At 40.8% G+C, this 12,455-nt stretch overlaps 1 protein-coding gene across 2 annotated transcripts in view; it reads left to right on the forward strand.

The window, feature by feature from the left end:
- ppm1e (protein phosphatase, Mg2+/Mn2+ dependent, 1E) overlaps positions 1–12,455 on the forward strand; it is a 43,498-nt gene that overhangs the window by 15,258 nt on the left and 15,785 nt on the right. The gene's annotated exons all lie outside the window — the stretch shown is intronic.

Below are 12,455 nucleotides of genomic sequence, written 5' to 3' on the forward strand. Positions count from 1 at the left end.
AAATAGAATAAAAACAGATACTGCAATGGCTTTGCTTTGTCAAACTTGAAATTCAGATTTTTAATACTTTCTGTATTCTCAGTTAAGTGTGTAAATCTGATCTGATCAAGTTTTACTTTTTATCGTTTTTCTAAATTGGAGGCAAAGAAGTGACGAAAAATGTCTGACATCGCCGAAGAATTTCTGAGTTTTTTCCCGACCGTTCTGTGATGTCGGCTCTTCGGCATTTCTGGCCATTTGTTCATTTTCCTGCTTTAACTAGGACGTCGCAGGTCAGACGCTCGGATTCAGCGGCAAGGTAGAGTCACAGGGATGTATTGAGAGCATCGCCATGGCAACAATCCAGAGCAGAGATGCAGTCCAGAACCCAAAGTGGATCTGCAGGGACGATTTTCTCACTTCGTAGCAGGAAAAAAAATCAGACCATCCAATAAAGTCCCACTTGCACCGTCTAAGAATGAGTGACCTCGTTTCCAGCTGAACTAGTTTCAAACACAATACACACTGCAGCATCAGACTCGCTGTACACAGAATCTGTCATGGAAGCTCCCAGTTCAAATCCATCGTCCTGAATGGAGGGAAGGTGAAGAACGCTGACATGAACTGGAGGCTGACGGCTCGTTAAATGGAAGTCCTACTTTCCCTGCTGCCATCTGTCGCTCCGCTGGCGTCCACGTTTTAATCAGAGCAACATCCAGCCGGGAGATCTGCTCTCCCTGGAGAAGTTCATCCTCTGAGGCTTCCACTCTTTCTAGAGCAGCTTGAAAAACTCAATCACTTTGTGTGGTTCAACATCTTCAGAAAGTATGTTTTTAATTTTTTTTTGTACTTCCATTTGGTTCTCAACTCCTCCTACAAACATCTTTAAAAAATACCAGGCTGTTTTTTGACAATGTTATTATTTTGTAAATGAGCAGTTTCAAAAACCTTTGGAAAATAACGTCACAAATCAGCAGGCTCTGCCTGTTACCTAGCAACCCCGGCTGATCTCCAGCATTTGGCCAGCTGGTTTTCCTGCTGTATCCTCTGTACAATGGCTGCTGGAAAAGTCAAGAGTTTAATTGTTGGCTTGCTACATATGGGTTGGTTTGCAGGAGGCTCCATTAATGCTTTTCAAAGATGCATGGTTGTATAATTGCGTGTCAGTTTGCAATGTAAGAGCTGAGTGGGCGTGGCCAGCAGCAGCTTTAGGACCCGACATGCTTCATGCAAACTGGAGAAATCGGTTCTCCGATTAAGAAAAATTGCAACATTTTAGGGCTGCACAGTGGTGCAGTTGGTAGAGCTGCAAGAAGGTCCTGGGTTCGATTCCCGGCCCGGGGTCTTTCTGCATGGAGTTTGCATGTTCTCCCTGTGCATGGTGGGTTCTCTCCGGGTTCTCCGGCTTCCTCCCACAGTCCAAAAACATGACTGTCAGGTTAATTGGGCTCTCTAAATTCTCCCTAGTAGTGTGTGTGTGTGTGTGTGTGTGTGTGTGTGTGAATGGTTGTGTGTTCTGTATGTCTCTGTGTTGCCCTGCGACAGACTGGTGACCTGTCCAAGGTGACCCCGTGACCCCGCCTCTCGCCCAGAACGTAGCTGGAGAGGAACCAGCAACCCTCCTGATCCCATTAGGGACAAGGGTGACCAGAAAATGGATGGATGGATGCGACATTTTGTTTTCAGAGTTGTGCGCCTGCTGAACTCGACGCCAGTTCAGGCAGGTTCTGATCGGGTCGGATCGGGCCGGGTTGGTTATGAAATCCAGGTGATCGGCAGAAATCGGCCTCATGGCTGATCGGTAACGGAGCATCCCTGATATTTAATGTTTTGAATTTAAGACAAGAAAAGTTTTAAATGAATTACATGAACATTAATGCACAAGGTAAACATTTGTAAAAGATTGGTTGCGTAAAATATGAACAGATGTCGACTGTCCACTATAATATTACAAATTCTGAAATTCTGATAGTTTTTCCATATTTTACAGTTTACTAAAAGTAGCCTGAGCTAGCTGTGACAAAACCTGATTACATATTTAGAAGGCATGAGATTCTCCATGATTTAAAATATTTAAATTATTATACATCATAAAGTGGAGAATCTGAAAGATACAAACTCTTTGTTTTTAAAAGTCAAATGAGTTTGAATGTATACACTGTAAAAAAATAATCAGTTACCACAAAATATATATTTTAAAAATTCTTGATTCCTTTCTCTCCAACTGTTAAACTTAGCATGTTAATGGTAATATAGCATGTTAACATAGTATCACGCCAATGCCGTATGAGCATTTTCAAGAAAGCATGCTAATAGTATTACTAAGCATGCTAGCATTAATGCTAGCATGTCAATGCTAACTTGATCTTGACAACAGATTTCTGTTGGATTATTTGTACATTTGTACCCTAACGACTGCTTTGTTATGTGTAGTTTAGATTTATATACATTATAATAAACGTTGTGCTGCAGTTATTGCAGCAGTCGGTGCTTTTAAGATGCAGCACATTGAATGAGTGGAGCAGGTAAGGACAGATTTGTTTCATAATACTTTATGCAAGTGTTTGAAGACAGATGAATTAATTATAATTTACTCTCCTGTGAGTAAGAGTCGGAAGACGTTTCAGCTAAAGCTGAGCTCTGCTGTGATCCAGTAGAATTGCTACAGTCAACAAAACTATTTACAGAAAATTACAATATCAAACTCAAATATCCACATTAGTCACACACATCTTTCAGCTGTGTCTCTGAATGGAGAAATAATTTTTGAACAAAAATTATTCTCCATTCTAGTAAAAAATGAGGAACATTGAAACTTTTCCGCTGTCCTCCAAACGATCCATGACTGTCATGATCTGGTCCTGTTGGCCCAAACTGGCAGCAAAGAGGAGCAGCCAGTGGCAAATCATGCAAATATGGGGAAACATGCAAACTCTGCACAGACTGAGAGCTTTGCTGCTAAACTAGCAAACCGGTTCAAAAAGACAAAGTAAGCCACTGCTGCTGAAAACGTATGTTGCAGGCAGCCTATCGATAAACATAAGAAGTAAAACACTTTTAAAAAGTGTGTTTTTTGTCTGTGATTAAATAAGAGGCTGAACTTTGCAAGTTCGAACTGTAGTTTTACTCGGATGACGTTATCTGAAGTAAACTATAACAGTCGTAAAACTCTTGGAGGCACCAATCTGATTCTATTGGTGGTAAAATGAAGAAATGCTGCTGGACTCAGCAGAACCTGGGAACAGTTTCCCTTTGTGATGTCACTTAAGACATTTGCAGATTTTAATCTTACTGATTTACAACAAAATGAACTGAAAAGTATGATGGTACGTTTATATATGACAAACTATATTTAAAGTTCGTTTTGTTGATTTCACTAAAACTTTGACCAGCAGCTTCAATCTGAGGCTTAAAAATGATTTTTGTGTTTTGTTCAGTGGAAAAGTTTGATAAATTGACAAAATCTGGACCGATGTTCACAAGAATAAAATCTGAGGATAAAATATTTCATAAATATAACAAACTATGTGCTAGAGGTGCAGTTATGTGAAATTTAATTGTCAAATATAAAAAAGCTTTGTTTAGTCCTCTTGCATATTGACAGAACTGACAGAAACTAAACTGTTTATGGATTAATATCAAGGCAGAATAAATATTTGACATATCAAAGTATCTGCAATTTTCTCTGCTTTAATGCAAGTCATATTTTATAGAACTCAGATAATGACTCTGCGTAGCGATGCTAGCTGTAGCGGCTAACGTCGATGCAGCTGGCAGCACCAAGAACATCAGATGTTTCATACCACACCTGTTCAGTCCAGATTAGTCAAAGTTTAGTTTGTTTGCCTAGAAAGTCTGGTCCAGTTGTTGTTGATGCTAATTGACCTCTGACCTCTGGTCCTCTAAACCTCAGTCTGGTTCACTTTGAATGTAAACACCAAGCGGACCAGAGACTGCTCCTAAAGCAGGAAGTGGACTACAGCGCAGGGCATTCTGGGTAAATCCAACCAAAGCTAACATGTTAGCCTAGCGCTAGCAGCAGAAATGTCTCCTGGTCTTCAGACAAAGACTAAAGAGAAATCCTCCAACACTAAAATCTGACGCCTCCATCTTGTTTCCATCTGGTGAAGAAGGAAGTTGCTCTCAGTGTCTTCAGAGGTTTTTGTGTGGTTTCCTTCAGTGGTTGTTGGTGCAGCGCCCCCACAGGCCAGGAGGGGAACAGGTTGGTTTGGGTCAGAACCACAGCAGCTGCAGGTGGAGCAGATGTTCTGGTTCCAGTAGAACTGGGTCGACCGGACCGAAGGAGGAGAAAAGTCCATAAGCAGCAGGTCTGCTGTTTGTTACTGTCCTTGTAGCTGGTTCTGTTCAGAATGAGAGTTTTTCCAGCAGCGGCTCACAGTGAAGTCTCTAAAACTGGCATAATTACTTTCAGCTCTGGAGAGTCCCCATTTTTGGAAGTGCAGTGACCTTCAAAGTATGCAGTGTCCTCCTTTCTTTCTCACTGCATTACGGTCACTTTAACCGATGCTGCTGCAACCCCACAGTGCCGGGAGTCTTTGTTCACACAATGTGCCCATGACTCAAATGATGAGTCATGTGTCTGTGGCAGGTGTAGTGAATGCAAAGCAGTTTGGTTCACGCTGTAGGCCAGAATCCCTGCCTGCTTGACCTTGGAGAAACAGTTTCAGCTGCCTGACAGCAGCAGCATGCAGGAGGATAACCCGCTTTACACTGCATGTAGGATCAGTTTTAATTTAAAGTCATTTTAATCAAATTTTTCTGAAGCTGCAGTGTACAGTGTAATAAAACTCATTTTTGTTTTGTGTTCAATGAGATTTGAGTTCAAAATGCTCTAACCCAACCAGAGCCTGTGGTCTGCAGCTCCATCAGGGGGAATCCCTGGTTCTGCAGTAACAAAGGAAATGTTGTTCTCAGGGTAAAAAGAAAAAGCGCTATGGCTTTAAACGTTCCCTTTTATAGATATTCTTATCATAGATACTATTTCTCTATCAGCCTATAATCCAGCCTTTTTTATTATTCATCTACTTTTCCATAGAGAAAAAGAAAAGGCGGAACGTATTGAGCTCAACCCAATGAAGACCTCACAGGTTAGATTCCCGAACCTGATGACCTTTGACCCCGCTCTCCTGATGGACTTTTCTGTCTGATCGCTCTGAAATAAAAAAAGCTTCTAGAGTGAATAAATCCTTCATAAAAAGAAGGAACAATAAATTTGCTCCACTTCCAGCTGCTGTGGTTCTTCCTCTAAACAAACTGAAATGATTGTAAATAAATTATTTTTACTGATTGGTCTTTGGCCTAAACAAAACATGGTCACCACATTTATTTCTCCAAATCATTCTTAGATAATCAGATTTCAGTTTGATCAGTTCTGCCTCTTTAGGGTTGCTGTCACTTTAAATCCAAACAAGCTGCTGCTAGCCCCCCCCGCCCCCCTCAACTCAGCATTACACTGACAGACAAAATGGCTGCCAACAGATGAACAATTACATTGAAAAGCCTTAGTAGAGGCTCCTGCACAACCAATCAGACTGCATCAAGTCAACAAGTAAACTCTTGTCTTTTCCAGTAGTCATTGTACAACAACGGAAAACCAGCTGACCAAACACTGTAGATCAGCTGGGTTGCTAGGTAACAGTCTGGGCTTGTTGCTAGGTAACAGTCTGGGCTTGTTGCTAGGTAACGGGGCTGCCTCTCCAATGCGAATTAAATTCGGGAGGTTTTTGAAACGACTCGTTTTCCAGACAACAAAAAAATTATTGCCAAAAAATGACTGCATGTTGTTTTAGGCAGTTGACACACAAATGAAGAATAAAAACGTAAATTTTACAAAATAGAAGCTGCCATGCTGTTTCTCTCCTGTCAGACATGACAAAGCGATGAAACCAGCGGTGCTTCAGTTTCAGTATGACGCCCCCTGCAGGCCGCCGCCTCTCCACCAGCGATCCAGCCGGTAGGTTGCATAACGCAGCCCGAAGGTTTGGTAGGAGCCTCTCTGGGAATGGTGTGTACGCTGCAGAGGTTGATCTGGAATCTGACTGAAACAGACTGGAACCATTTCAGAAACATGACGCGCAAAGCTGCGCCTCGTCTTCCTCACTCTGCCACATTGAAAGTCTCCGTGGTTGAAGCTGTAGACTGAGCTGTAGACACACCAGGCCAGGCTGCTGACAGCTGCTCTGAAGGTTTTCTCCTTTCTAATTTTCTGTCGGATGAGCCGCGCCTCTCCTAGCTCTTCGTCTGGAAGTGGAGCGCCGCTGCTTGCAGCTTGGCTCGCTGACGTCTGCGGTCCCAGCGGCTCCTTCGTTTCCGCACCGTTTCATGCTCAGAGTTACATCACAGCAGCTCTGGAGCGACCTGAGGTCTCCTCGCTGACATCTGGGCAAATCACGTTGCTCAGGTTTTACCGTTTAGTGCCGACAGGCAGCACGTCTGTTCTGCTGCTCTGAATGCAGCTCATTTTATTTCTTGTTAGGCATTAATCCTGTCATTTATCTTTTATCATGATTAATGACAAAGTGGATTTATCATTGTCATGGTTGTTTTAAAACAAATCCTAGAATATTTTAATATTCCAGCTTAATGTTTCCTGTTTGCTTCGTCATGGAGGAATAAAACTTTGTGGATTTTTCACAAACGACTTTTTGGCCGTGAGAAAATCAGCTATTTTAGTATTTAAATGATTTCCAACTGGACCGAAGGTCAAGTGACTGACAAACTCTGTGCTGATTGGTCTGTTGGTTTGCTGTTTGTTTAGTTTCTTTCTTCCTGTGTGTGTGTGTGTGTGCGTGTGTGTGTGTGTTTTGTCTGGGATTATATTCATGTATTTGTAAATGAGTCTACAGGTTCATGTGCTCTTGTTAAAATCAAGACATTAAAACTCGTCACTCATTTTCTTCACTGTTTGGTGAAAGCATCAATACATAAGAATACATTTGAAGTTCCAGTTCCAGACGTTATAAATAGGAATGTTTTTTAATTTCCCCACAATGACTCTACACTCATATTTATCTATAAAGATTGAATTAATAGTTCTTATCGACATCTCAACGCTGCTGCAAAATATCGTGTTCAAACTTTAAGTCCATGTCACCGCAGGATGAATTTACATCATTTATACATTTATTCATTTTGCAACATGCAAACCCACAGCGAGGCGGCCATCTTGAAGTTCCTCCGTTTAGTTTTTGTCACAATTAATCTTGATGAGCTGAAGCTGCTTCGATCTCAGCAGCAGGAGGTTTTATGAAGGTTACCCAGCTTTTATTTTGGTAGTCCACTTCCACATCCTGTGACCTAGATATTTAGTTGTGAGCTAATTGTTTAGAATAAATATTTAACTTGCTAAGTATTTAGCTAAGCTCAACATTTAGGCTCAAACTAAATATTAAGTTTGAAACAGAATTTGATCTTATTTTATGAAAATAAGACTTGGAAAAATAAAGTTCCTTTTATGACTAAATAATCCATCCGTCCATCTTCTGTTCACCCTGGTCTCTATGGGGTCAGGAGGAGCTGCTGCCTCTCCAGCTACGTTGTGGGCGAGAGGCAGAGTCACCTGGACAGGTCAGTCTGTCGCTGGGCACTAAATCACCCAAATTATTGCTTTTAACCTCGACTGTGTAGCTTTACAAATTCCTCCCCATAAGATTATTAAAAACACTTAATAACAAACAAATATAAACAAATAATACAAAATACCATTCTCAAACACACCTGGCCAAAAATTTGATATAGTCGATAATCGATATCCGGCTCCTGCCTGATGACCAAACCAATTCCTGCAGCAATAATCAATTAATCAATTAATCGTATTAGCGCGATTAACTCCAATCAGGCTGATAGTTTCCAACTGATGTTTAATCAACAAGTGCAGTGTGAAGGTTTGCTTCATTTCTTTTTACTTTCGTTGAAAATCTTCACAATAAAAAATGTTGCAAACATTTTGCACCAGAACTCATCGGCGAGTTTTTCCCAGGTTTTGTTTGACCTGTTTTCTTCTTTCATAATTCATTTTGCTTTTGGTTTGTTTGTGTTTTTTGGGTATTTAAAATGTTTTCCAGTTCCAGTATTACATTTTCTTTAGAAATTAGTTTATTGATCTTTGACAGGTTGTACTTGCATTATTATCTCATCAATATATTAGTTTAAAATTGTCTCAGAACAACAACGTCATTGTTTATTGCAATAATCCCAGGATGATATATCTGGACCGGCTTAGAGCGCCCCCCTCTGCCCAAACTCAAGCAGCAACAAGAATGAAGATAAATAAAAATCTGATGTTAAAGCTGCAGTAGCTTTTATGAAAATATTTTTTACTTATTTGTTGGATATGTCTCCAGGTTGTGACAGATAATTGGTGAAAAGTTTCGTATCCTCAGTTTTCTCCCAGTGCTAACTGGAAGCAACCAATCAGAGCCAGTAGGTGGGAGTTAGCGCTGTAAATCACTGTCTTTGTGGCGCTGCTCAAGAAGAACTTTTATTGCTGCCGTTTATGTAAAATCAACTTTTTGGATTTTCCATCATATTTTTATGCCTTTCCCTGATGTGTAGCTTTGATTCTTTCATGTTTGAGAAGTCCATTAGTCTCCATGGCAACCATTCAGCTGGTTGGACCTAGCCCCGCCTTCGAGGTGCAGCTCCTCCCCCACTCAGCTCCTTCAGACTAGCCAGCAGCAATTAGCAAACGTCTGGAACTGCTGAGCTCATTAGGAGCTGCTGCTCAGAGCGACGCTGGTAAAAACGTTAAAGGGTTAATAGAGGAGCCATGTTGAGATGACTTCCTGGAGGCGGCACTTCAGAAACAGCAGGAGCTTCTTAAAGAGACAGTTTTAATTTCAAGGACTTAAATCAGGAAGTCAAATGTCTTTTACACTGCAAAAACACAAAACTTCACGAAGTACTTGACTTGCTTCTAATGTAACTTTTTTTTATCACACCTGAAATAAGTGAAAACTAAATCACAAGTAACTTTTCAGCAAGAAACAGGAGTTTGTTTCACATGAGTAGTTTCCTTAATATTGAGAAATAAGTTCTAATCGACAGATTGACATTTTTCTGATGTTTTAAAGTGAAATAATCTGCTGGCAGAACTGGAACTTTTTAAATCAGTATTAACAAACTTCTGAAAATCCTGTTACTTGTAAGTTAGCTTTGTCTTATTTCAAGCTAATTAAGATATTTGCTTAAAAACTGGATCAAAAATAGTTGTAAGATTTTGTGTTTTTGAAGTGTCATATTTGATATGTGGAACATTTCTCTGATTGTGCTGTCACTCTCCGAGGGCGGCACTGCGTTAGAAGGAGGTGAGGCAACGCAACAAGATTTGGTGGAATAAGTTTTATTGGTGCTGCAGGTCACCAATACACCAACACCCATTTCTCCTCTGCACAGCAGCTGGCTTTATCTTTTGGCCACTTCCACCCACACCAGGTGAAGGGGTGACAAAACAATAAATTATTTACAAACCCAACACAAAATAAATGGCACAAATAAATATTTACATGCATGCAAATTAGAAACAACTAACCCTAAAGTCAATCAAGAAATTAAATCAAACTTAATAAAACTTCAGAGCATTACCCTTCTTGGCTCACATGGTATGCTCCACCCTTCTAAGGAGACACAACAGGAAGGTAAACCCCGATTAACACAACACACAACTGAAATAAAGAAATGAATCAAAAAGTATCTGTTCTATAAATAAATATCGATTAATAGGGATGGAGCCCCTGGTCTCCATCACATGCTGCAAAATGGCTTCTGTGCCTGGAAAACATAATGCTGCCCCTGTAATCTCTGTGATGATGGGATCTGCATGACTGTGACATAATTGTCTAAAAGAGCCTCAAAGCTTTTCGTCCAGTTTTTTGTATCTGGACGCCTCAGCCTGGTGGAAACGGAAAGAGGGGAAGAAACAAAGAGTTTTACCCTCGGCTCTGCAGAAAGGATGTAACTATTTGTTGATTTCCGGCGACTTCAGCAGATCCCTGCTGCTCTCCATCGAATGCCAGAGAGCCTTGTAACAGACCAAAGCGCCACATGGTGTGTGTGAACCAAGGAGACAAATTAATTCATCAAAGTCATTTAAAAAACCTTTTTGAAGGGAGTCAGAGCAGAAAATGCCACAATCTGAGGTATTCCTGGCACAGAGTTTGTTATATAATCCTCTCATGCCCTCTTGAGAATATTGTGTTCACATAACACTAATTCAACATTTCATTTGGAAATACGCTTGAAAAAACGGCTGGTAACAGCCTGAAGCTTTTCTCTCTGATGCTTGGAAAAAAGGCAGCGGTGCCTTTTAGGCCGGATCTGAGGAATGCCGTTGATCGGGGAACGCCGGCCAAACGGATCCGAGCGAGTTCCCGTGGATCTCCTCTCTCACCTCCACTTGGCTCAGAAAAGGCTCAATATTTCGAATAATGAAGTGGGAGCTTGTTCTGATCTGGCAGCAGGAGGAGCGTCGCTGCCGACTGTCAGTCACTTTCCTCTGCGTTGCGATGGAAACAACCTTGCTGCTCCGCTGCGGGGCTAATTCTGTAGAAGAGAGGAAGCTTGTAGAAAGCGACGAAGAAAAATCTGCACGCATGAGTCATCTGCTAACACGTTGAGGCAGAGCCTCGGTACGATGGCTACGCAGAGCAGGACTGCAGTTCACAACCGCTTGCTCCTCATTCTACTCTAGTTTTATTTTGCTGGGACTTTGTCTAATTCAGTTAGTTGTTTAGGTTTGTTTGCTACTTTTTATTTGCTGTTATTAGTTACATATTGCTCAGTTTTAGTTTTTACATGCTAACAGAAAAAGGTCAAATATTGTGATTATGTAAAAATTGATTAAAACTCTGACAATGGAAAATTGTCTGTTTTGGAGTCTGGATGATTAATGATTAATCAACTTTTATAATTGATTAATGACATTATTGTTTCAGTCTTATTGTCGAATCCCCTTGCTAAATAAATGTTAAAATAGATCCATAAACATCCATCATTACTGCGCTGCTGTTCTTCTCATTGTGACCATGTAATAATCAGCAAGAATAAATATGCAAAAAAAAAAGATTTCTGCAAGAAAATCTGAGGAGCATCGAGAGTCTAACAGATGAAACGATCTGTTTTATAATTAGCAGAAATGTTTGACAGGATTATATTTAGTGGTGTCAGGGAACGGCTTTCTCTTTCTATTAGCAAAAATGCTTTTAAAAATGTTTACATGGGCGTGCTGTGGTGGCGTAGGGGACAGTGCGACCCACGTTTGGAGGCCTTCAGTCCTCGACACGGCCGTCGCAGGTTCGATTCCCGGACCCGGCAACATTTGCCGCATGTCTTCCTCCCTCTCCTTTCCCCTTCCTGTCAGCCTGCTGTCATATAAGGGACACCAGAGCCACAAAAAGACCCCCTGGAGGGGAGGAAAAAAGGTTTTACATAGTTATACGTGTTGGTCGATCATTTAGATTTTCAATTCAAAACCCCTTTCTGCTGCAAAATTATTGAATAAAACTGGATCTGAGCTCAACATCAGAAATTCATAGTTTTTAACATTCATCCATCAGATTGGAGCAAAATGTTTCAGAAGCTCTAACTCAGAAAGCGACTGAAATGTGGACTGTAGATGCTAACATTAGCATTTGCTGCTAGTGCAGATGCTAGTATTAGCTACTGTTGTGGATGCTTACATTGGGGTTAACCGCTACTGTGGACACTGACATTATTTTAGCTGCTACCTGTTAGCATTCAGATGCTATTTTAGGGTAGCACAACTTTGCTGATATGCTAACTCCTTTTAGCTTATCTTAAACACAACAGGAGTGTTTTCCAATCAAATCGTTTGAAGCAGAAATGAACCCTTTTTGGGCCAAGAGAAGACGTGCTCTCTGGTGCGTCAGATTTACGGGCGTACCAGAAACACAATACAAAGGTTCTGCTCAGGACTTTTGCTTGTGGAAAAAAAGAACGTAGTAATTGGGTTGAAATTTTAAGGCATTAAATTAATAAATGACTAAAATAATCAAAATTAATGCATTGAAGTTTCCGGCCTGAGAATAATTTCTATAAGTTCATGTGAATGCTTTTACATGAATTTATAACAACATTTACAGTAAACAGCAAAATGAAAAATTCTAGACAAAATGTTCTGAGATGAACTTTATGAAGCTTCATTAAATTTGGCAAAACATAAATTGAAAGTTTGAGGAAATGGCTGGAAAATCTTCCTTCAAAACCTCAAATGACTGAGTTGAGCTGAAAACAAAGGAAGCATGTTTGTGCTGCTGTTATTTATGATGTGTTTGTGTTGCTGCTGTGGATCTGCCATGTTTGCAGTTCTGTTTTCTCTGAAAACACCAGAGCAGTGGAAGGTCTGATCGCTCCGGCTGGTTTCCAGTTGAACCAGTTGGAGATTAAGCTCCTCTGTAATCCTCCTCCGCTCCACATGACCTCACTGTGATGCTGCGGCC

This window comes from Gambusia affinis, linkage group LG15 (assembly GCF_019740435.1).
Source record: "Gambusia affinis linkage group LG15, SWU_Gaff_1.0, whole genome shotgun sequence".
NCBI lineage: Eukaryota > Metazoa > Chordata > Actinopteri > Cyprinodontiformes > Poeciliidae > Gambusia > Gambusia affinis.